This window comes from Nannospalax galili, unplaced genomic scaffold (assembly GCF_000622305.1).
Source record: "Nannospalax galili isolate Female #2095 unplaced genomic scaffold, S.galili_v1.0 scaffold1918, whole genome shotgun sequence".
NCBI lineage: Eukaryota > Metazoa > Chordata > Mammalia > Rodentia > Spalacidae > Nannospalax > Nannospalax galili.
In genome coordinates, this window is record NW_008340676.1 from 102,255 (window position 1) to 126,498 (window position 24,244).

Consider the following 24,244-nt stretch of genomic DNA (forward strand, 5'->3'; position numbering starts at 1 on the left):
ATGTGACTGTGTGGGTGTATATGTGTGTGAAGTGCCCCACCAACATATACATACATCAACAAATGAAAATGCACTTCTAACAACACACACACACACCCTACAGCTATACCTTTGAGCCCATCTCCCTCCCCAGGCACTGCTGTGCTTTCTCTACTCACTACAATTTACCTCACTTCTCATCAACACGCCTGTCTAGCTTCTACCTCATTTGCCATGAAGCACTTCATCAATGCCAAAACCACATAATGTTTGTCTCCAGTGCTTAACTTCTTAGCAGCATTAGACAGTACTTCTCTGGAAAACAAAATATTCTCCCACACCAACGGCTGGGCCTGTTTAAGCTCCTTCACCTGAACTTCAGACATGACACACATTTAGAGCTTTTTTTTTTAAACTTTAAAAATTTATTTTTATGTATTATGTTTTGCCTGAATGTATGTTAAATGCACCATGTGCGTGTATTGCCTGCAGAGGCTAGAATATATCAGATCCCCCAGGAACTGGATGGTTGTGAGCCCTGGGTGCTGGGAACTAAACCGGGTCCTCTGGAAGAGCCCTAGAGCTTGTTCTTGATAATCACAAGTGCCTTCCATCTATTTGCTAGTGACTCTCAACATTTACACCTACTCCAGACCATGCCTCTGAGCTCAACATCAATATTCATTTCCTCCTTAATTCTCACTCACATAGCTCACAGTATTTAAAAACTGGAACAGAGCTGGGCGTTGTGGCGCATGCCTTTAATCCCAGCACCTGGGAGGCAGAGGCACACGGATCTCTGTGAGTTCAAGGCCAGCCTGGTCTACATAGTGGGTTCCAGGCCAGCTGGAGCTACAGGGAGACTCTGTCTCAAAGAGACCCAAACAAAACAAAAACTGGGACAGAGCCTGGCGTGGTGGCGCACGCCTTCAATGCCAGCACTCAGGAGGCAGAGGCAGGCAGATCTCTGAGTTCGAAGCCAGCCTGGTCTCCATTAGGGAATCCAGGCCAGCTGCAGCTACAGGGAGACCTTGTCTCAAAAAAGACCAAAAAAGAACCCTAAACTGGAACAGGTTCCACAAAAATTCTTGCTACCTACCCCCTGGCCCCTGTTCCTTTTCTAGTCTTCTTCAACCAGCAAATGGCACCAATGACCACCCAAGACGTGGCCCCAAATTTGAAGGCATCTGTGATTCTTCTTGTCCAGTGCTAGCCCATCATGCAAATCTAATTGTACCTCCAACATGCCCCTGAGGCCTACCATCTACTCTGTCTTCATGGCTCCCCCTCTTGCCCAAGATACCCTCAATCTTGGGCTTAATACTACAAGAGCCCAACTTCCCTCACGCTTCTTCCACACAGCAGCCAGTGATCCCTACAAAACAAAACAAGAGCCCCGCTGCACCTGTAATCCCAGGACTCCAAAAGCTGAGGTAGGAGGATCCCTTGAGCCCTGGAGTTTGAGACCATCCTCAGCAATGTAGCAGTATGGTGAGACCCTGTCTCAAATTAACAAGACTAAAAACAAGGACTGGGCATGTAGCTCAGTGGTAGAATGATGCTTAGGATCAAGAGGCCCCCAGTTTGCCAATTAAAATTCAATGGTTTCTCACTGCCATTAGAACAAAATCTAAAAATTCCCCATGTGGCCAAATAAAAGAGGGCTTGAAGGAGCTCTCCAACTCCTCCCTCCTTGTTCACAGGAGCCCACCCCTCCATTCTAACACCCTGCCTTCCACATGGGCTAGAACACATGGCTAGCACAAGCTCCTGTTTCAAGTCTCAGTTCACAAGTCACTCTGCTAAAGGCTACTTTAAAACTACTCTTTCCTGGTAAGCTAGTTTTAGATACTCAGGAAAAAATGAGAGATAACATGTAAGAAACATCTAAACTGGAATTCATTTCACCTACCCAGAGGCCTAGCCTGACACTGACTGCACATTCTAATAGGTGCTCTTCTTACAAAAATATTCAAATGTGGGAAGAAAAAGGAATGGTGGGCAGAAGCAAAGACCCTGTAACTTTGATTCTGACCTCAAGAATCTAGGCTGTGTGGTGATGCATGCCTTTAATCCCAGTATTAGCCTATAATTCTTGTATCCAAGAGGCAGACAGATCTTTGTGAGGCCAGCCTGCTCTACACAGACAGTTCTAGGCCTGCTGGGGTTACAAGGAGATCCTGTCTTAAAACAAAAAAAAAAAAAAAAAAATAGGCTTTTTAAGCAAGCTCCCTATCACTCAACATAAAAGGGATTTGAGTTACATAAGGAGGGAAGCACCCAAGAAAACAGAACCCCTGCTCTAGAGAAGTGAGGATCCATCACTGGACTCCGCTCTTTTAACTTAGGTCATCTGCTCAATACAGCACGAGGTCTACTTATTTCTGTCTTCCTACATTTCCTCATGGGTTTTTGTTTTTGAAACAAAGTCTTGCTTTGCAGCCAGGACTGGCCTTGAACTCTCAGCAATTTTCCTATCTCAGTCTTCCCAGCACTGGGATTACAGGTAGACAAAACCATGCCTAGCACCTCTAGGGGTTTTAGACATAGTCTGTTCATAATAGATTTGTTATTTTGGGACTCTCACTATGTAATTAATTCTGGCTGGCCTGGAACTATGTAAACCAGGCTGGCCTCCTAAGTGATGGGATAAAAGGTGTGTGCTACCACGTCCAGCCTCATGTTCCAAACGATGTGCTTATCCTTCTTCCCCAAACCCAAAGGACAAATCCTCGATTTAAAATTTAGCAAAAGATATTTCCTTGCAAGGTTTTAGCTCTATGTCTTTATTTCAATGCCTTTTCTACCACTTTCCCAATTTTGTGCAAATTCTGGATTTAATTCTCTGTTGCATAGCTGTCTTGACTAGTTGGCCAGGCTGGACTCAGTCACTGGCCAGTCCATCTTCTCCCTCTCTGTGTATTACCTTCTTTAATCTTTCCTCGACTCATCTTGAATTCCACACAACAGGTCTGATAAACTTACATGGCATGGGCCTCCAACTAGCCCCAAGCAGCAGTGAGCCTGCAGGTCTAGCCTCAAATGAGTCTACACCTTCTCTGAGAACCAGATTGTCCCTACAGCGATAGCTTCTTTAGGCCCACCCTGCAGACCCAGAACCACAGCAGTGACAACCAGAACACACCTGGACCAGAATGCTTTAGCTTTTGCCCTCTAGTCCTAATTTTTCCTCTTCTTCAACCTAAACTCTCTGGGAGTGTAGCTCAGTGCAGAGTGTCTACCTAAATGTAGAGATGTCAATGAGATGGACTTGGGGTCGTTGGACCCCCTTTATCTGTTCCTCTTCCTAATGTGACCACAATGAATACATTTTCTACTGGCTTTTCACCATTATTTGTGTGTCTTTAACTGGTAGGACCAGAGGTAGAGTCTAGTCTGTTGGGACTGCCAAAGCCTGGGATTTTGTCCTAAAATTCTGGTAGCTGGGCCAGTGAGATGGCTCAGCAGATAAAGGTGCTTACCACCAAACCTAACTACCTGAGTTCAATCCCCAGGACAAGGCAGAAGGAACTGACTCTCGCATGTCTTCCTCTGACCTCCACACCCACACGGGTGCACACGCACTCCTATGCACATATATACACACACAATAATTTTCTTTAGAAAACCCTACAGTTAAGATTTAGAAGCCCACGTTTATATAACTCCTCACCAAATTGAAACATACCTTTAATAATGTACTGAGATTTATCTACTCATTTATTTATTTAGGTTAGTGAGACAGGGCCTTGCTCTGAAGCCAGACTTACCTGAAACTTGAGATCTTCCTCCTGACTCAGCTGGGACTACAGGGATATTACCACCACACCCAGCTCTGTAATAAGTATTTTAAAAAGACTGAGGCTAGCTAAGCCCTTTTTGTTATAAATGTTTTCAACGACTTGATAAATGGCAGCTAGAAAGGGAAAAATAAAACAAGCAGTAGTGCCAACCAAAATATGTGGGCCTCAATTCTCACACACCAATTTTAAAACAGGTGGGCAACACAGCACTGTGTGGGATAGCCTGTGTCACAGAAGGCTCACTTGAGAGCTCAGGGATAAGACTCAAATACTCAGACTTGTGGCTGCTGGGCTGGCTGGAGTAAGGAAGGGCATAAAGAAATTGGAAGTCAGGTGTTTATAATGTTGCCCACCACATTATTAAAAACAGACACAACTGGCCTTGGCAAATAATGGAGATTACAAATTATTTTAAAACATCTCCCAGTTGATTTTGATGCTCAGATTCAGAAATCATAGTTGTGGAGCTGAGGACATGACTTTTGGGGAGGTAGATTTGGCTGCTTAAAACACAAAGACGATTTACTGCTAAGCAGCTAATAAAACAATATTGCAACGATAGAATAAACAGAACTATATAAAGCATCACACAGTTCCTGGAGCAGAATAAGGTAAGTGTCATTGAAGGGTCTCTAACATCCACACAAAGAACCCCCTACTAACCACAATGTTACCTTTACTCACTAGAAATTAACTATTTACTTTCCATCTCTGGACTCCTACAAAGACCAGAGCTTTACAAACTTTTCTTCTGTCCTGTAACAATTTAACAGTTAAACCCTTCACACACCTTGGTACTTATCACCTAAAGGAAACAGTCTTGTTCTCTGGAAAGGGGGAAAGTGTCCATTTTAAAGCCTGTAGGAATTTTTTCACATTAAAGTTGTAAAGACACTTTTAGTTCTAAGTATAATTGAGGGCCCAAACCCTTAGTTTAAAATCATTTGCAACCCTCACTTTTCCACAATCTATTAGAAAAATGTCTTTCCAGGGCTGTCTTACAATATAATCAATTAAAAATAAAGTAACAAAACGTAGAGTATATATAAAAGATCCATGTTACTAGAAAGCAAACAGACCCTGTCCTCGGCTTTGTATGCTGGGACTCAAGTAAGGACACAGGAAAAGCCCCAGGGCCTTCCAGCCCAAGGTCAAAGGGGGGAAGAGGGACCTCCAATTTGGACCAGTGGGGTGCAGGGTGATCAGGAAGGGAACCCAAGGGACGATAAGCCCGACTGCACCCCACTTTGTCCACATTGGAAACAAATGGCTCAGAGCAAGCCGCCGCCCGAAGCCCTTCCAGCTCCGACCCCGCCGGCTGGACCGTCGGGTTTGGGGTCTTGCGGCCGCCCGGGCCTAGGCGGACCCGGTCCAGTCCACAGAGTCCCGCGGCAGCTCATCGCAGCCGGGCTTCGCGGTACCGGGACCCGCTGGGCTTCCACCGAGGGCGCCGCCCGCGCTGCGAGGGAAGATGGCGCCCGCCGAGCAGCTACGCCACCAGCCTTGGCGACAGGCCAGACCCAGCGCCATTTTAGCGCCTTCCAACCCGCCACCCCCAACCCCGAGAAGCTGCTTTCGGGGTGACTGAGGGGAGGGGGAGACCCGCGGAAGCCCGCGTCCGGGCCGCGCAAATCTCCGTCCCCCCTCCAAAATAACCAAAACCCCCAAATGAAAAAACAAAAAAAGCCAAGACACTTCGCCACGGCCCGCGGTCTCTTCCACCCGCTGGCCATCGCGGGCCCCACAGGCGGAGCCCGGGGGGCCGAGCCCAGAGTCCAAAGCGCCGCGCGGACGGTTCGGCCGCGGGTCCTCGTCGGTGCATCACCGGCAGCCGGGCGGGCAGGCACAGGGCGCGGGCTGGGGCCGGGAGCGAGGCGGGGGATGAGGCCCAGATGGTAGGCCCGGCCCGAGAGCTCTCCCCGCCGAGGCCTGAGCCCCGAGCTCTCCTCCCTCCGCAGCCCCGGGACCCCGAGGTCTCCTCCCGCCTGCAGAGGCCGCAGGAGGGCGGGGGCAGAAGCGGCCGAGATGAAGAAGCCGCCGGGCCGGCGCCTCTCTCCCCTCCCGTCCGTCCGTCCGTCCGTCCCTCCCCTCCCCCGACACGGGGTCCATTTTGCCGAGAAGAAAGAAAATGGGATTCACACCCAAGAGCTTCCGAGCGAGAGCGAGCAGGGAAGAGTCGAGGACGGAGGGGGTGTGCAAACGCGGCGAGGGGAGGAGATTGGGAAAGCTGATTTTTCTTGCTTGGCCGCCGTCACTCCAGGCCCTCCCTCGCCCCCTGCTTGCGGCCCCGTCGCGCCGTCCTCCCCTCGCCGCCCCGCTCCCTCCTTCCCGGCTCCCGGGCGGCTCTGGGGGGCGGACGGCGCGCGTACACACACACACACACATTCACACACTCTCACACACTCACACAGGCGCACAACTAATTTGAAAGCTGCTCAATCAATGAGTCATTAAAAGGCGCCCCTCCCCAACCGCCACGCCACCCCCACCCCAGCTCGGCCTCTCCCCGCTCCAGAAATTTGCATCCGCAGACAGAGAAGGAAAAAAAAAAAAAAAAAAAGGAAAGGGAAAAGGAAAAAAAAAAAAAAAACCCACACGAGCCCGGCGCCAGGGCCCCCCACGCCGCCCCCCTGGCCCGCCCGCGACACTGAACTTGGTCTTCCCAAGGCCCCGGCGGTGCTAGGAGAGGCAACACTCGATTCCCCTTTTCTCCCTGTCCATTAAACATCCACCCACCACCACCATCACCCACCCACAAACCCACCCCCCCCAAAAAAAACACAGCCTTAGCCAATAGCTCTCTGGGCTGAAACCTAATATCCTGGTTTTGGCAACTCGGTGTTTAATTTGCTCCTCTTTCTTTGCTGTCTGGCTGGAGATCTATCTCCAAGCTCTCCCCCCAACCACCTCCTCCTCCTCCTCCTCCTCCTCCCTGTATTCATTGTGTGATTCTCAAGTCCTAGCTTCCTAGACTCATTTCACAATGATTGGATATACCGGCTAGATGTTTGCCACAAATCCCAGCTGGCATCTGTTCCCGGGATCCTGCCACTCCCTTGTCTACTCATCTCTCTTTTCAAGAATAATGAGCTTAAATTGTACTTGTATCACAGTCAATTATTTAAGCATTATTAATTTTCTGTGATCACTCTAACAAATTATCACAATTATTGGCGTTAAACAGCAGAAATTTCTTTTCTTATTGTTCTGGAGGCCTGAAGTCTGAAATCACTGTCAACAGGTCCAAATCAGGACATCACCAGACCACCACCACATTGCCCCCCCTCCCCGCTGCCCAGTGCTCAGGACCAGTGTGTTCCTTGCATATTCCAAATTCTCTGCCTGCAAAACTCCAATGTTCCCTCCCTCCTTTCCTCTCTTCTCCCCTCACTCCATTTCTTGGCCCTTTTCTCCCTCTTTTCCTTTTCCCCCCTCCTTCCTTTCCTCTCTCCCCTCCTTGCCCCCCTCCATCCTTTCCTCTTTCCCAAGTGGTCTCTGTGCCCCAATCAGGGATCCCTCGCCTCCTCTGCTATGCAGGATTCAGCCAGCATCTCACTCCTCACAGCCACACAGGTCTACACAACATGACTCACTGCACCTACATACATACTTGTGTCTCACACCTATCTCCTTCCAGCTGTGCAACCACAAGCATACACACACCAGTTTTAGGTTGACTTGAAGAGGGGAGATGAAAGAAAAATTTTGTTTAGAACTCAGAGGAAACCACAGTAAATGCTTTTAAAAAAATTTTTTTTAACTAAAGCATCACTTGTTTGTTATTTGGTAACTAGGTTAACCTTCTCACGCACTATTTTCTTAAAATTCCTTTACCCTTTTCCACTCCAAAATGCTGTGAAATCTTACCTGTAAAACTCAGTATGTTAGGGTTAAAAAGGAAAACCAAATTAGTGACCAAGGAGAGAAGCTGAGTAAAAAAAATCACTCAAAACTTCCCATTCCCACAGCTTTCACTTTAGATACTTCTTTTTTCTCCAAGTCTGTGGAATTTGCATTAAGTAACTTCCATTCTTAAAAAAAAGAAGCTGCAAACTGTGAGCACCCCTTGGCCCAACTATAATTACCACCAGTTTTAAATGGCAAATTCTTAAATCATCTACAGCATGCACAGCATTTAAATAAACATTAATTATAAAGGGTCTTTGTAGTCTAACTACCAATGTCCACAAAATGCAGTAGGGGTTTTGTTCTCACTTATTTTAAATACCAGAGAGAGAAGTAAAATATGAATTGTATGAAAATGTAATTCAGGTTTAAAAATACAATGTCTCAAAAGTGGTCAGATTATTTTAAATCAGTTTGTAAGGTTTTACTGATAAACAGTTAAAACTCGCATCTCTCATATCTGGTGGATTCTAAATAAAATTATCTCCAGACTGAAATTATTTTTATAAAATAGTGTTTAGTTTCTATATCCTTTATTAGAAAAAAAAATTTTTTTTTTTTTTTTTCTTTTTTTTTTTTTTTTTTAAAGAAAATGTGCTTTAACAGCTTCCAAGTTGGATAACAATAACAACAACAACAGCAACAAAAAGTGAGTGTGGTAGCAGGCACATGTATACATAGTACTTAAAAGGCAAAGACAGGCAGATCTCTGAGTCTCCCTGACCAGCCATTCTAACCTAATCATAATTTTGGCTGTCCTGGAACTCACTATGTAGACCAGGCTGGTCTTGAACTCATAGAGATCCGCCTGCCTCTGCCTCCCAAGTGCTGGGACTACAGGCGTGTGCCACCACTCTGGTTTTGTTTCTATTTTTTAGACAGGGTCTCCCAACAGTGGCCTGGAACTCACTAAGTAGACCATGCTGGCCTCAGTATCACAGAGATAACCCTGCCTCTGCCTCCGGGGTGCTGTGATTAAAGGCGTAGGCCACCACACCTAGCAAAACAAAACATCTTAATGGGGGAGGATGGAGGTGTTTCACAGTGGTAAAGTCAGAGCACTTGATGGCTCAACCAACCAGTTTTCTAACTGGCTTGGGAAATTTTTAAACGTGTTTTAAAGTGCCTTTGGATTGGCTAGAATTTAATTATAATACCCATTTCGAAGAATTGCATTTCCAAAGAGTCCATGGGTTGTGCACAGCAATTAGGGCATACCAAGCAAGTCTTAGAGCTGTTGCTCCCCAGCGCCAATGAAATATTAATGGATTTCAGAAAGATATCCTTCCTCTTGGCCAAAACCCCAAGGAAACCAAGGAATCTCTTCAAATCTGACCTACCTTTATCCTGATTTAATTGTTACACAGTATGTCTATATATTGAAACATATTGCACCTCATAAATATGTATGATTAAGTATCATTTTTTAAAAAATGATTTTTAAAGATGACCTAGGGCAGTGCAGTGTTTTTAGAGGATGCCCAAATTCAAGAGCACTAGCTTATCTTGAGAGCCCACTAAGCACCAAAAGGCATTATGTTACTTAGACACATTATCACAAGAACTTTCCCTGGAACAGAAAGAATAAGGTTTAATTACCCTGATTTTACAGATAAGTCTCTCTATGGTTTCAAGAATTTGCCTGAAGTCAGTAGTTTAATAGGGGCTGATGGGAAAAGCCCTGTCTGGTTGATTCCAGAACTTACCCTCTGTCAGATCTGAAAAGTATCTTGGGAACCCGTAGTCTCCCCGTGTCAATGTAAATGTTACAGTCCAGTGATGAGGCACAGGCTAAGGGGACAACCCTTTAATTAGTCAAGACCCACAATGAGACCGCCAGTTGTCAAATCTAATTTTAAATCTGGGGGAGGGATTTGCAAAATACTGGGGCAGCAGTAGGGAGATTCAGTCTCTAAATACACTGAAATTTTTACCATTTCCTAACACCGCACTACAAAAGCAACTGATAAAATTTTCCCTAAGCACCTGGATTAGAAAACAGTTTGAATAAGGAATATGCTTTTGCATGGAGAACGTGTTATAAGGAGGCAGGATTTTAGAATCTGAATAAAATTAGAAAACTTTTTAGGAGGGCAGTTCTTAAAGTGGTTTTAATATATGCAAATAACCTTGATTATATCATCTTCCATCCATGTTAGTGGCCTAGAAATAAAGGTAGCTGGACCCAGACAAAAGTGGGGGGATTAATCATTTAGGAAATGTTCTAGCTTGTGTTTGGACCTCCAAATAAATAGTCCCAAAGTTCATATAAATAATTAAGAGATGGCTGAGTGGTTAAGAGGGCTTCTTGCAGAAGACCTGTATTTGGTTCCCAGCACTCACATGGTAGCTAACAACCATCTGTAACTCTAGTTCTAGGGGATCCGACATCCTCTTCTTGCCTTCAGGGAATTGCATGCACAGGTGTGCTTACATTCATGAAGGCAAAACATTCATAAATAAAAATAAAGTTTAGCCGGGCCTGGAGGCGCATGCCTTTAGTCCCAGCACTCGGGAGGCAGAGGCAGGCAGATCTCTGTGAGTTCAAGGCCAGCCTGGTCTACATAGTAAATTCCAGGACAGCTGGGGCTACAGGGAGACCCTGTCTCAAAAAGACCAAAAATAAATAAATAAATAAATAAATAAATAAATAAAGTTTAAAAACTAAGATCTTGCTGGACATGGTGGGACATGCCTTTAATCCCAGCATCCAGGAAGAGAAGGCAGGAGGATCTCTGTGAGATTTAGGCCAGCCTGGTCTACATAGCAAGTTTCAGGTCAGCTGAGGCTGCAGGCAGGGGGAAAAAAAAAAAAAAAAAGAAAAAAGAAAAACTAAGAGAAAAATGAAGCTGGGGATATAGCTCAGTGGTAGAACACTTGTCTAGTATGCTGAGGGCGTCTGGGTTTAATCCCCAGCATTGAAAAAAGTGAAAGTTGTTTTTTTCCCTCCCTCCAAATCTCTAAGTACCCTCCTTGCCTGGTGGACCATTATCAGAAGAGAAGATGCAAATATTAGAGTGCTGTGTGTGTAAGATCAAATGTGCCAACTGAAGAAAAAAATCCAAAATGTGGAATGAATTACCGACTGTTCTACAGACTGTGAAATAAAAAATTTAAATTCTCCAGTCAGCAAGATGGCTTCAAGGGTAAAGTCACCAAACCTGACGAGCTGACAAGTTGTCCTCGGACTTTCACATACACACAAAATAAATGAAATTTTTTTAAAAACTTTTTTTTTTTTTTTTTTTTTTTTTTTTTTTTTTTTTTGAAGAACATGGAGACAGGGCCTCCCTGTAGCCCCAGCTGTCCTGGAACTCACTACATAGACCAGGCTGGCCTGGATCTCACAGAGATGTGCCTGCCTCTGGGATTAAAGGCATAACACCCCCACACCCAGCAAAGGTTTCTATCTATTAGTACCTCTGGTTTTAAATACTCTAGGGCTTGTGAATATGCTGGCTCTGTAATCAGAGTAGGTTCAGATTCCACCTCTGTCCCTCACAAGGTGTGTGGCTTTGGGCAAGTTCTCTCTCCCTTCAGAGCCTCAACTTCATCTACAAATGAGGTTAATTATAGGACCCAGCTCTGAGTGTTATTTTAAGGAGTCAAAAACTAGTGCACACATAATGTTTATTTAGCAGGGCACCTGAATCATTCAGCTAACATAGGCTGCCTTTAGATATGTGTGTGAGCCATGTGGAATGCTCCTGTGTGAACAGCCTGTGGCATCTCCTGTGGGCTTATGGCAGTCTCTTGTGTTTTCAGCATAGGGAAGCCCTCATGGACACCAGTTTATCTTTCTGTTCGCTAAGGGTTTGGTAGCAAACTCTGTATACAGTTATGTTTGGGGATAAAGAAAATACAGTGCAGCATACAAGCTCTATAGAATATAATAAATAAGGGCTGGAGAGATGGCTCAGCTAAGAACACTGGCTATGCTTGCAGAGGACCTGGGTTCAGTTCCTAGCATCCACATGGCAGCTAACAACCATCCATAACACCAGTACCAGGGCATGTGACGCCCTCTTATGGACATTGATGTAATTATGTACACATAGGCAAAATACTCATACATAAAATAAATTTTTAAAAGTTTTTCTTTAAAAAAATACAATAAATTGGCTGGGCATGGGGGTGCACACCTTTAGTTTAGCCCCAGCACTCCGGCGACAGAAGCAGGTAGATCTCTATGAATTAGAGGCCAGCCTGGTCTAAATAGTGAGTTCCAGGCCACTCAGGGCTACATAGTAAAACCCTTTCTCAAAAAACAAAAATAAAAAGAAACAAAAAAAAGCCTACAATAAGTGAGTGTATCTTCTTTTGTAAACTTTTAATTATGTATATGTGTCTGGGTATGTGCTTATATATACTGGTGCCTGAGGAGGCCAGAAGAGTGTTAGATCCCCTGAAGCTGAAGTTATAGGCAGTTGTGAGCCACTGGACATGGGTACTGGGCTATCTTTCCAGTCCCTTTATCTCTTGCCTTCAGACAGTCTACTAAGAGGGGAGGGTCTCCCTAAACCACACAAGCCATTGTCCAACTGATCCCAGGCATTATGCCTCAAAAGTCTAGATCCCTCTTTCCAGTTTTATCATTGCTAGCTTGTATACGTGTGATCTTGGCCTTTTTTTCCCATTTCATGTTTGTGTGTGTGTGTGTGTGTGTGTGTGTGTGTGTGTGTGTATACCACAGCATGCATGTGGAAGTCAGAGGACAACTTTCAGAAGTCAGTTCTCTCTTTCCACCATGTGGGTTGCAGTGATTGAACTCAGATCATCAGGCTTGGCAGCAGGCCCTTTACCTGCTGAGCCATCTCTCTGGCCCCTTGGCCTACTTTCTCAATGTCTCTCATCTCATTTCCCCATCTGTAAAAAAGGAGGTAACAGTACATGTATCTGAGGTTGACAGGATAAAGGATATTAGGGATACAAAACCCTTGCTTCAGAGCATATAGTAAGTGCAAGTGGTATATAGTAACTATTTAATAATAGCTACCATTATTTTTTTAATAATAAAATTAATTTTATTATTTTTTATGTGTATGCATGTATTGCCTGCATGTGTATAGGTGCATCCATGCCACTCAATGCCCATATAGGTAAGAAGAGGGCATCAGATTCCTATGGAACTGGAGTTACAGACGGTTGTTAGCCATCACATGGGTGCTGGGAATGGAATCCCAGTCCTCTACAAGAGGAGCCAGTGTTCTTAACCACTGAGCCATTATCATTAATGTTGTGACTGGTATTATTAAAAGTAATATGAGGTTGGAGAGATGGCTCAGCGGTTAAGAGGGCTTGCTGCTCTTATAGAGGACCTGAGATTGGTTCCTAGCATCTATTGGTTCCAGCCACAGGGGACCCAATACCCTCTTCTGGCCCCTGAAGGCACCCCCACACATGTGCACATACACACAAATACACAAAAATAAAAAAAATCTTAAAGAAATAAAAGTAACATAGAGCCAGCACTCAGAAAGCTGAGAGGGAAGGCTTATAAGTTTGAGGCTAGCCAGAGCAATATAGTGAGACCTTGTCTCAAGAATGAATCAGCTGGACGTGTTAGTCTTAGCACTCAGGAGGCAGAGGCAGAGCAGGTGGATCTCTGTGAGTTCAAGGCCAGCCTGGTCTACACAGTGAGTTCTAAGGCCAGCTGGGGCTACAGGGAGACCCTGTCTCAAAAAGACCAAAAAAAAAAAAAAGAATGAATGAATGAAAGAGAAAAAAATACTTAGGAAGACTGGGGGTGTAGCTCAATGATAGAGTACCTACTCAGCATGCTGGAGGTCCTGAGTCCAATTCCCAGCACACACACACACACAAAGAAAATGTGAACTTGCTTTCAAAGCAATGATAAAAAAGCAATTTGTTGGAACACCAATGTCTTCACCATCTTGCCTACATTATTTTGTTTGTTATATGACTAGAAATACTTTAAATCATCTCTACAGATACAAAGGCTATTTAAGTCATGACATATTTTTCAAACTGGTTATCTTCCTTGACAGACTTAAAATTTTTTTTGAACTCCTACAAGCTTCTAGCATAACGATAAGAAGTTAACACAACATAACAGAGCCGGGTTTTTTTGTTTTTGTTTTTTTAAAAAAAAAACAAAACAAAACGCTGTCAGTACTCCCACTGGCCTACTGTCTTACACATCTAGCCTGTTTTCCCACAGAGGACATGAGAGTGAGGACAGCCATCAAGTTAGGAGCGGAGCACATACTGCTGAAAGGCAGCTAGGCAGTTAGGCTGAGGCACTCATCCATACCCAGGTTCCAAGTGCTTTACCAGGTTGCCATACCTCTCCTGGACAGAGCCCTCCACTCCAGGCACGCAGGAAGATGGGGGATTAGTAGAAGTAGAACAGGAGGTCTGTCACGTCATCCTTAGGGCAGTAGGAGGCTGTTGTGGAAAAAAGGTCAGTGTCAGCCGGGCATGGAGGTGAATACAAGTAATACCTGCACTTAGGAGGTTAGGAGCTGGAGACCACATAGTGAGTTCAGTTAGGCAGCAAGTTTGGGGGCAGCCTGGGCTACATGAGACTCAGTTTTGGAAAAAAATGTCGTGTCCTAAGGTAGAGTACCAAGAGAAGGGCTTTGATCAATAAATGTGTCCTTTCTGAAAATAAAGCTATTAAGAGCTAACACAGCTGAATGTGGTGGCGCAGACCTGTAATCCCAGAGGCAGAGGCACGAGGCCTGCTCCACATTCAAGACCAGCCAGGGATCCCTAGTTTGACAGGGTCTAAAGAAACAAAACAAAACACAAAAGAGCTAAGATACCTGAAGAAGTCACTCTGATAGGTGACAGGACAAGGTCAAGGAAATACATAGGTACTAAGCAACCTCAAAGATATATTCTCTACACCAAAGAGGAAATCTGAGAAGGGCTGGAAGGTGGCTCAGTCAGTAAAGTACTTGTACAAGCATGAGGACCTGAGTGTGAATCTCAGGTGTGATGTCCTGAGCCCTGAGAAGGCAGAGACAAGAGGCTCACTGGGGCTCGCTTAGCCAGCTAGGCTAGTCAGTCTGTAGAGTTCCCATCCAGTGAGAGACCCTGTCTCAAAAAATAAGGTGAGGGGGGGCTGGAGAGATGGCAGTGGTTAAGAGCACATACTGCTCCTCCAGAGGACCTGGGTTCAGGCCTCAGCACCCAAGTGGCAGCTAACAACTGTCTATAACTCCAGTTCCAGGGAATCTGATGTCCTCTTCTGCCCTCCTTGGGCATTGCATACACATGGTACACTTACATACGTGCACATAGAACATTCACACACATAAAATCTTTTTTAAAAACAACAACAACAAAAATGGTGGACAGTGCCTAAGGAAGACACCTGAAGTTGTCCTCTGGTCTTCACACACACATGTGCACACGCGTATACCTGCACACACACACACACACACACACACACACACACACACAACCTGAGGAATAGGAACACTGTGTAACTAACTTTCATGAATAGCATGACCACTAAAAAGCCACACTGGTGTTTAAGCACAGAAAAGTTAATCAGCCATTTTAAGATGACACTGTGAGCAAAGGCACAAACACCCTTATACCTCACAGTGTTTACACATCTCTCATGAATCGTACCAATCAAACACCACTTGGGTGTATTTGTTGGTCCCTTGTGAGTTAAGTTAACATGAGTCGTATCTAAGACAATCAGAAGGTTTTCAGAAATTGACAGAGCAAAGGGGCAAAAGGCAAGGGTGTTTGGGAGGCACAGTTCACACAGACCTGGTATAGGCTTGATGAATTAGTCCTGTCTTGCCACAGGCAGGAGACACGCTGTAAGTCAAGTAATTGTCTTCTTTTTTGAATTTGCTCTTTTTCTCTAGTCTCTTGTGTTTTTAGCACAAACCGTTTACCCTGGATATTTTAGGATTGTTTGATCTCTGTTTATTTCCCCCACTCCAAGCATAGTACTCACTCCCAAAGCATCCCCTTCAATCCAGTTCCTCTTGCCCACCAGCATTCGGTTCCCTAGCTCTTGCTTGGTTTCCCATCAATCTCCTAAATAATGACAAAGGTCATCTCACTAAATCTCAAAGCTGTGTCTCATCTCCTTCATCCCCAAATAGTCTGGGAAACTTGTTAAAAACACAAATTCTGGGGCTGGAGAGATGGCTCAGTGGTTAAGAGCACTGGCTGCTCTTGCAGCGAACCTGGGTTCGATTCCCAGCACCCACATGGTGGCTAACAACCATTGGTAACTCCAGTTCCAGGGGACTCCAATGCCCTCTTTCTGGCTTCCACTGGCATTGCATGACACGGATGCACTTACATACATACAGGCTATACACTCATACACATAAAAAAATAAATTCTGCCAGGCATGGTGGCACACACCTTTAATCCCAGCACCTGGGAGGCAGAGGCCGCACATCTGTGTAGATGAAGGCCAGTCTGATCTACTAAGCGAGTTCCAGGCCAACTGGGAATACAAAGAGACACTGTCTCAAAAAAACAGAGGCTGGAGAGAGGGTTTAGTGATTAAGAGCACTGCCTGTTCTTGCAGAGGACCTGGGATTGAATCCCAGCACCTACATGGCCACTAACAACCTTCCATAACCACCCAGGATCTAACACCCTCTTCTGGCTTCCATGAGCACTGCATGACGTAAGTGCACTCACATATGTGCAGGTAATACATGCATACACATAAAATAAAAATAAATAAAAAGTTTAAAACAAACAAAACCCCACAAATTCCCACAGCTACAGCTGGGGTGTAGCTCAGTACAAGGTACATGCTAGGCCCTGGTTCCAACCCACAGCACTACAAAATGAAATAAGATACAGATTCCCAAGTCCAAGGCCAGGCAGGTGTGTTAGCTCCCAACTGTAGTCTCTTCTTCAGATATATAACAAGTTTAAGGCCTGCCTAGGCTACATGAGACTCTAGTCTCAAAAAAAAAAAAAAAAAACTGGACTGTGGAGTAGCTCAGTTGGTAGCTCTTGCCTAACATGTACAAGGCCCTGGGTTTGATCCCTAGTACCTCATAAACTGGGCATGGTGACACATGCCTATAATTTCAGCATTTGGGAAGTAGAGACAGGTCATCAGAATTCAAAATCATCCTCGGGTACACAGTTTTAGGATTAGCCAGGACTTCATGAGACTCCATGTCAAAACATCCAGGGCTGGGGAGATGGCTTAGTGGTTAAGAGCACTCGCTGCTCTTGCAGAGGACCCAGGCTCAGGGCCCACCACCCATACTACAGCTCAAAATCATCTGTAACTCCAGATCCAAAGAATCTTCTTTGGGTACGTTTGAGCACCAGGTATGCACATGGTACATACACCCAGGCAAAACATTCATATACATGAATTAAAAAAAATATTTTTTGTTTCTTTTTTTTGCCCCAGCTGGCCTGGAACTCACTGTGTAGACCAGGCTGGCCTCGAACTCACAGAGATCCACCTGCCTGTGCCTCCAAAGTGCTGGGATTAAAGACATGTGCTACCACACCCAGCTAAATAAAATCTTTTTTTTTAAAAAAAAGACGTCTTTTTAAAAAAATCAAAATAGCCAAGTGTGGTGGCAAATTCTAGCACTCAGGAGGCAGAAGCAGGTGGACCTCCATGAGTCTGAGGTCAGCCTAGTCTACACAGAGAATTCTAGGCCAAATAAGCCTACTCAGGGAAACCCTGTCTCAACAAATAAATAAATCATTAAAAAAAAGAAATAGAAATAAAAATAAATGAGGGCCAGGCATGATGGTAGATAACAATAATTTCAGTACTTGGAAAATACAGGCAGGAGAATCAGGAGTTCAAGGCCAGCCTGGGTTACATAGTGGGTTCAGGGTCAATCTGGGCTATGTGAGACCCTGTCCCAAACAAACAAAAACAAACAAAAAATAGAACAAAATCAATAAATGACTTTTCTGTTTGCATCCAACACTTACATGCTTAGCACACTATAGAGCAGTGATGTGTTTATACCTGTCTCCAACACCTCCCACAAACCAAGTGTGCGCAGCCTTTGGCCGTTACACAGCTGTTACCAATTGCAGAAGTGAGACTACTGGAGAAAGAATTCTCTAATTGTTTCTGCTTATATACAAAAAATACACATTTTTTTTTTCTTTTCTGGTTACAGTTCACAGCATAATCTATTGGCCACTCCCTAGAGGCTGCATCTGGGACTATATTGGTTTCAACCCTGAAGTTAACAGCAACTTAGAAAAATAAAAGAAGCGGCTATTGTATTTCATCAGAGTTTCACTAAGGTGTATATTCCTCTCCCCCTTAAAAATGAAAACTACATACAAAACCAACCAGAAAATATTTCCTCGGGTTGCTAGCTTGCCAAGACAGAGCAGATGTGGGCAAGCAAATCTCTCACTTAGATACTTGGAAGCAATACTTAAAAACCTCAAAACCCGCCTTCCTACCACTTCAGAAAGGAAACCCGCCCAGGGAGAGTGCAGCCAAGGCCTCTCTCCCCATGGTACCTAAAGATCTACACCTTAGTTCACTGCCCCCATCACCACAAAGAGAGCAGAAGGAACACCAAAAGCAGCAGCCCAAATCCACAGAGGCAGGGAAGTGGATGAAGGGTACCTGGGATGGATATGGATGGATGGATGGATGGATGGATGGATGGATGGATGGATGGATGCCACTCAGGGGCACAGAGGGAGGCTGTTTCTGCAGCAAGCAGCTCCATATAGACAGGAAATCTGCCTGCAACACCTCCCAGCTCCGCACACCACTCATTTTCGGCATCGTCATTTGTGTCATACTAATTTGCTCAGTATTCTCTGTCCTCATAAATGTCCTGAGAGTCAATGCAAAAAAAATACATGAAAATACAGTGAGCGGACTTAGGAAAGCCACCTGGAAAGATGCTCTGGGCATCCAAGGGGAAGGCAGGCATCTTTGTCTTTCCAGGGAGGTAGAGCAAAATATTTTAAATCTGGGTTTTTGAGGATGAATAAAGGTACTGGAGGGAAAGAAAAGGGAATGCCCCAGACAAAAGCACCTGTAAAGGGAGAGACTTAGCTCCTAAACACAGACCCTAAAAGAGGAGGAACTGCAGACAGTACTATATAGTACGGTATGTAGGCGGTGAGAGGTTTGGAGGATGGTGGCAGGGAGCCTGGAGGGAAGGGGGGAAATCCTTAATCTCTAAAATGCTCTACCACTGAGTTACAACCCTAGCCTGATAAAGTGAAAGGTTGTAAAGATCTTGAATCTGTGACCAGTGTTTATAGAAACCAAAATAGGGGAGCTGGAGAGATGGCTTAGTGGTTAAGAGGACAGGTGACTCTTTCAGAGGACCAAGTTTTGGTTTCTAGCACCCACATGATGGCCAACAACTGTCTTTAACTCCAGTTCTGAAGATCTGACACCCCTTCTGGCCTCTGTGGGCACTGCATGCATGTGGTGTACTTACAGGCAAAACACTCCTACACATAATAAAAATAAATATCAAAAAATTAAAGAGAGAAAAGGAAAAAGAAGGTGGAAGTCCACCAAGATGACTTAGAGGATAAAATGCTTGCTGCAAAAGCCTGATTATCCAAATCTGATCCCCAGAACTGACGTTAAAAAAAAAAAAAAAAAAACCAAACCTGGGGCTGACTGCTCTTACAGAGGATCTCGGTTCTATTCCCAGCACCCACATAGCAGCTAACAACCATCCATAACACCAGTTCCAAGATATTAGACACCCTCTTATGGCCTCCATGGGCATTGCATACATGGGTGCAATTATGTACATTTAGGCAAAATGAAAACCTTTTTAATATTTTATTTATTATTTTTATTTTATGTGTATGCGTGTATTGCCTGCATGTAGATAAGAGCACCCATGTAGTGCAATGCCTGTGGAGGACAGAAGAGGCTGTTGGATCCCCTGGAACTGGAATTACGGACAGTTGTTAGCTGCCATGTGGGTGCTGAGATTCAAACCCGGATCTTCTGCAAGAACAGTCAGTGTTCTTAACCGCTGAGCCATCTCTCCAGGCCGAATAAAAATACTTTTTAAAAAACCTGATGTGGTGGGGTGCATCTGTAATCTCTGTACTCATACCTATGAGATGAGAGGCAGAGACAGGAGAATTGCCTGGAAACTCTCAGGCCAGCTAGCCTGGAGGACACAGCATGGCAGCAACAACAGGAGACACCCTGCCTCAATAAGGTGGGAGGAGAGAACTGATCCCAAAAGCTGTCTTCTAACCTCCATGAGTGTGTTGTGACACATGCTCACTCACACACACACACACACAGCAATAATGAATGAAGTTTAAAAAAAAATAAAGTGGGGCTGCTGAGATAGCTCAGAAAGTAAAGATGCTTGTCCCCAAGCCCGACGACCTGAGTTCATCCCTAGGACCCACAAGGTAAAAGGAGAAAACTGACTCCTGCAAATTGTTCTCTGACTTCCGTATGTGTGCCACACATACAAACAAATAAATGTAAAAAAAATTGTTTTAAATATTCCATTTATCTAATTTTATGTGTATGAGTGTATTACCTGCATGTAGGTAGGTGTACCGGTGTTGTGCAGTGCCCATGGAGGGCAGAAGAGGGAGGTGGATTCCCTTGGAACTGGAGTTACAGAGGGTTGTTAGCCACCATATGGGTGCTGAGAATCGAACCCATGTCCTCTGCAAGAGCAGCCAGTGCTCTTAACTACTGAATCATCTCTTCAGTCCCGTGAATAGTTTTTAAAGGTAAAAAGCAATTAAGGAAATTACCCAGCATCAACCCTCTGGCCTACACACTCATGCACGCATGCCACCATTTTGGAGCAGATGTAACAGGACCATGTACTTGCATGGGCACAGAAGGGCCAGCAAGCAGCAAGAAGCAGATTCTTACTAGGTGGGTGAGGGAGAGGGAAACAAAGCATTCACAGTGATTTTCTAGGCACCCCGAGGACCAGCTGCCTGTCTAGCTTTGGGATTCCTTACAATCACTCTTCACCTTCATCTCACCTGCTTTGAATCAGTTCCCCTTTTTGGGGGGATCTTTTTGAGACAAGGCCTTCCTGTAGCCCCAGTTGGCCTGGAATTCTCTATGTAGACCAGGCTGGCCTCAAACTCAGAGATCCTCCTCTGCCGAGATTAAGGGCATGTACCACCAAACCCAGCCGAGTTTCCTTTCTTTTTAAAAATTAAAAAAAATTTTGATGAATACAGGGTCTTACTACATAGCTCGGGATAACCTTGAACTTGGAGCAATTCTGCCTCCACCCTTCAAGTGCTGGGATTATAAACATGCACTACCAGGCCCAGCAAATTCTGCTTTTTATAACTCAAGCATGCCAGCTAGCCTCTCCCCAGTGCAGGTCAAGGAAGCAGGAGCTCCTGCTGTGGTACGCCAAGTGTCTCTCTGGAGGAGAGTAACAGTTCACTAGAGACCAAGTTTTATTTGTGGCACTGTGCAGAAACAGCCCTTGATGGAGTAAAAGGTCCTTTTGGACCATGCCACTCCCCTCGCCTTATTTCTAAGTTCACTGAGCAATCCTTTGGTGCCTAATGGGCTTTAGATTTCAAAGCTGTGTGTGGGCCAGCTGACAAGAGTGGCTGAGTAAATTCATGTCCATTATAAATTCACAGATTGGCCTCAGAACACAAATCATTTTGGAGCGAACTCCCTTTCACTTCCACTACCCTTGGGTCAGATTCTGTCATTTATCCCTGGAACCATGGCAACAGCCTGTCTCAGGCACAGCCCCTATTCCGGAAAAAAAAAATCAGATGTCTGGGAAGTTGCCTGTTCGAAACCCTCTGATGGGTCCCCAGGGCCCCCAGAATGCAGGCAAGATTCTGGGAGTCAAAGCCTGCTGGGTTCTGTTCCTGTCTGGCACCTCCCCTGCCTGCCCTTTTCCCTCACCCCTCTTTCCTTAGTACTCCCACAGAACTTCCTGTTCCTTGATAACACACACTTACTTAGGGTGACTCATGATTACTCATTTCACGTCTACCCGGAACATGAGGACCAAGCTTAGTCTATTTTTATACTTCCCCTCTCTCTAGGGCCAGTTACAGCATCCTGCATCAGTGTGCCAGGCGACCATTTATTGAGTCTGCACTGTGTCAAGGCACCTGGCTGGTGCTGGAGGAAACAGACATTCAACAAACGGCAAGTGGCTTGTCCTGCCAGGAGGGATAGCATGGAAAAGTTTCCTGGTGAGGTGCTCTCCTCGGTCTCCTTGTGTGTGGGGCTGAGAAGGCTAAGACTTAGGCCCCTGGTGGTAGCCAACAGGCAGCAATGACTCTCTCAGCATAGCTTTTTTTTTTTTTTAACCCCAAATAAAAATTGAGACATAGATATGGCAAGATGGCTCAGCCGGCAGAGGCACTTGCTGCCAGGTCTGAGAACCTGTTTGATTCCTGGAACCCACTTGGTAGAAGCGGGGAACAGACTCCCTCAAGTTGTCCTTTGACTTCCATACAATGAAGGGTGGTGTGCATGCCCCCACACAGACAGAGGCATACTAAATAAATAAGATGTAATTTTTTAAAAATTAAGGCATGGGGGGCTGGAGAGATGGCTCAATGGTTAAGAACACTGGTTGTTCTTGCAGAAGACCCAGGTTCGAATCCCAGTACCCACATGGCAGCTAACAACTGTCCATAACTCCAGTTCCAGGGGCTCTGACAACCTCTTCTGTCCTCCTTGGGCATTGCATGACACCAGTGCACTTACCTACATGCAGGCAATACACGCATACACACAAAATAAAAATAATAGATATTTTAAATATATATATATATACAAATTGTTACTGCTTCAAATGGTTACCCTCAAGGGGCTTACTGGAATAAATATCACTTCAAGGGCTGGCAGGATGGTGCAACAGATAAAGGCACCTGCTGCCAAGCCTGATGACATGAGTTCCCTGTCTGGGGTCCACACGGCAGAAGGAGAGAACTGACTCCTGAAAGTCATCCTCTGACCTCTGCACATGTGCTGTGGTATACACAGGTGTACACACGTACACAAAATAGATACATAAAATGTAAAATCCATCAATAAACATGGTCACAAGCTAGGATTCCAGAGTGCCTGGGCTGAGTGCTTCATTTATTCCTTCAACTGATAATTATCTAGAGCTTTTGCCACCAGGTGTGGTATTGCACGCTGGGACTATGGGGCTGCTTGTTTGGATAGTGACTGGTTCCCAAGGGCTATGTGTTGAAGGATTAAGCCCCAGTCTGTGGCATCTATTTGGAGACAGTGGAACCTTTAGGAGATAAAGCCTATGGGGAGGAAGTTAGGTGACTGGAGGCATGTCTTCAAATGGATTATGGGGACTTGTGTCCCTTCCTCTCTCTGCTTCCCAGAACAGGCCTCCAACTCAAGTCTCTACCATGTGAAACCATTGCCCAAAGCAACAGAGCCAAAGACACAGAGTGAAACCTCTGAATGAGTCCAAATAAACCTTTTTTCCTTATAAGTAGTTTTTTTCCAGGTATTTTGTCATAGCAATGGAAAGCTGAATAACACAGGGGAATAAAAACAGCCCACACAGAGGCCAGGCGGTGATACACACCGTTAATCCTAGCTCTTAGGAAGCAGAGGTAGGGAGATCTTGGAGTTCAAGTTTAGCCTGGTCTACATGGTAAGTTCCAGGCCAGCTAATACTACATAATGAGACCCTGCCTCAGAATAAACAACACTGATGGGTGGGGGATGTAGCTCCATGGTAGAACACTTGCCTGCCACATTTAAGACTTGAGTTTAATCCCTAGCAACACATACACCAAGTCAACAACATGCCAAGGCCTTGCTCTAAGAGATTCAGATTTAATTTCTCCAGGGAGGAAGTAGGTATCACGACATCATTAAGTTGCCGTGTGATACAGCTGGAGCTAAGCCCATCTCCCAGAGCCGCACCTAAAATACAGTAGCAGGTGCTCTGCTAATATTTGCTGAAAGAAAAAAGTATACGAGGAAATGATCCTGTTTCTCCCTTCTCCTGGTTATCCGATGTCACACCAGAGTGACTGTATTTCTCTGCAGGAGCCCTGTCTGCATGTGCTCCCAGACACCTGCGTCATATATGACTATAACAGTGTATAGTCATGCTGATTTTATTTTTCATTTACTTTTATTTTATGTGTATGAATGTATTGCCTGCATGTATGTAAGTGTACCCATGTTATGCAATGCCTGCAGAGGGCAGAAGAGGGCATTGAATCCCCTGGAACTGTTTGGAACTGGAGTTGTGGGTGATTGTTATCCATCGTATGGGTGCTGGGAACCAAACCCCGGTCTTCTGCAAGAGTAACCAGTGCTCCTAACCACTGGGTCATCTGTCTAGCCCTCAATCTGATTTTAAAAGCACAGCAGAATACGTGTAAGTCGGGGAATGTGATGTGCTAGGCAGTGGAGGAATACAGTGTGGCTGCGGTAGAGGCAACAGTGGAGGACGAGGGACAGTGGTGAGGCACACTGGCAACAGCCTGTGAAAGGCCAAGTAGCCACCTGAAGAGCCTGAATACTACCAGACAATAAGCCAGCAGAGGTCTTGACCATGGTGACTTGATCAACTTGCATGTTAGAAAAGGATGGGGGA

The 24,244-nt window shown here is 45.1% G+C and overlaps 1 protein-coding gene across 1 annotated transcript in view; it reads right to left on the reverse strand.

Moving 5' to 3' along the window:
* Positions 1 to 14,103, reverse strand: part of Bicral (BRD4 interacting chromatin remodeling complex associated protein like) — a 94,360-nt gene extending 80,257 nt beyond the window's left edge. Inside the window, exon 1 of the mRNA XM_008835754.3 lies at positions 13,996 to 14,103. The gene's annotated coding sequence lies outside the window, so the exon portion shown is untranslated. The remainder of the gene's footprint in view (positions 1 to 13,995) is intronic.
* Positions 14,104 to 24,244: the final 10,141 nt, after the last annotated feature.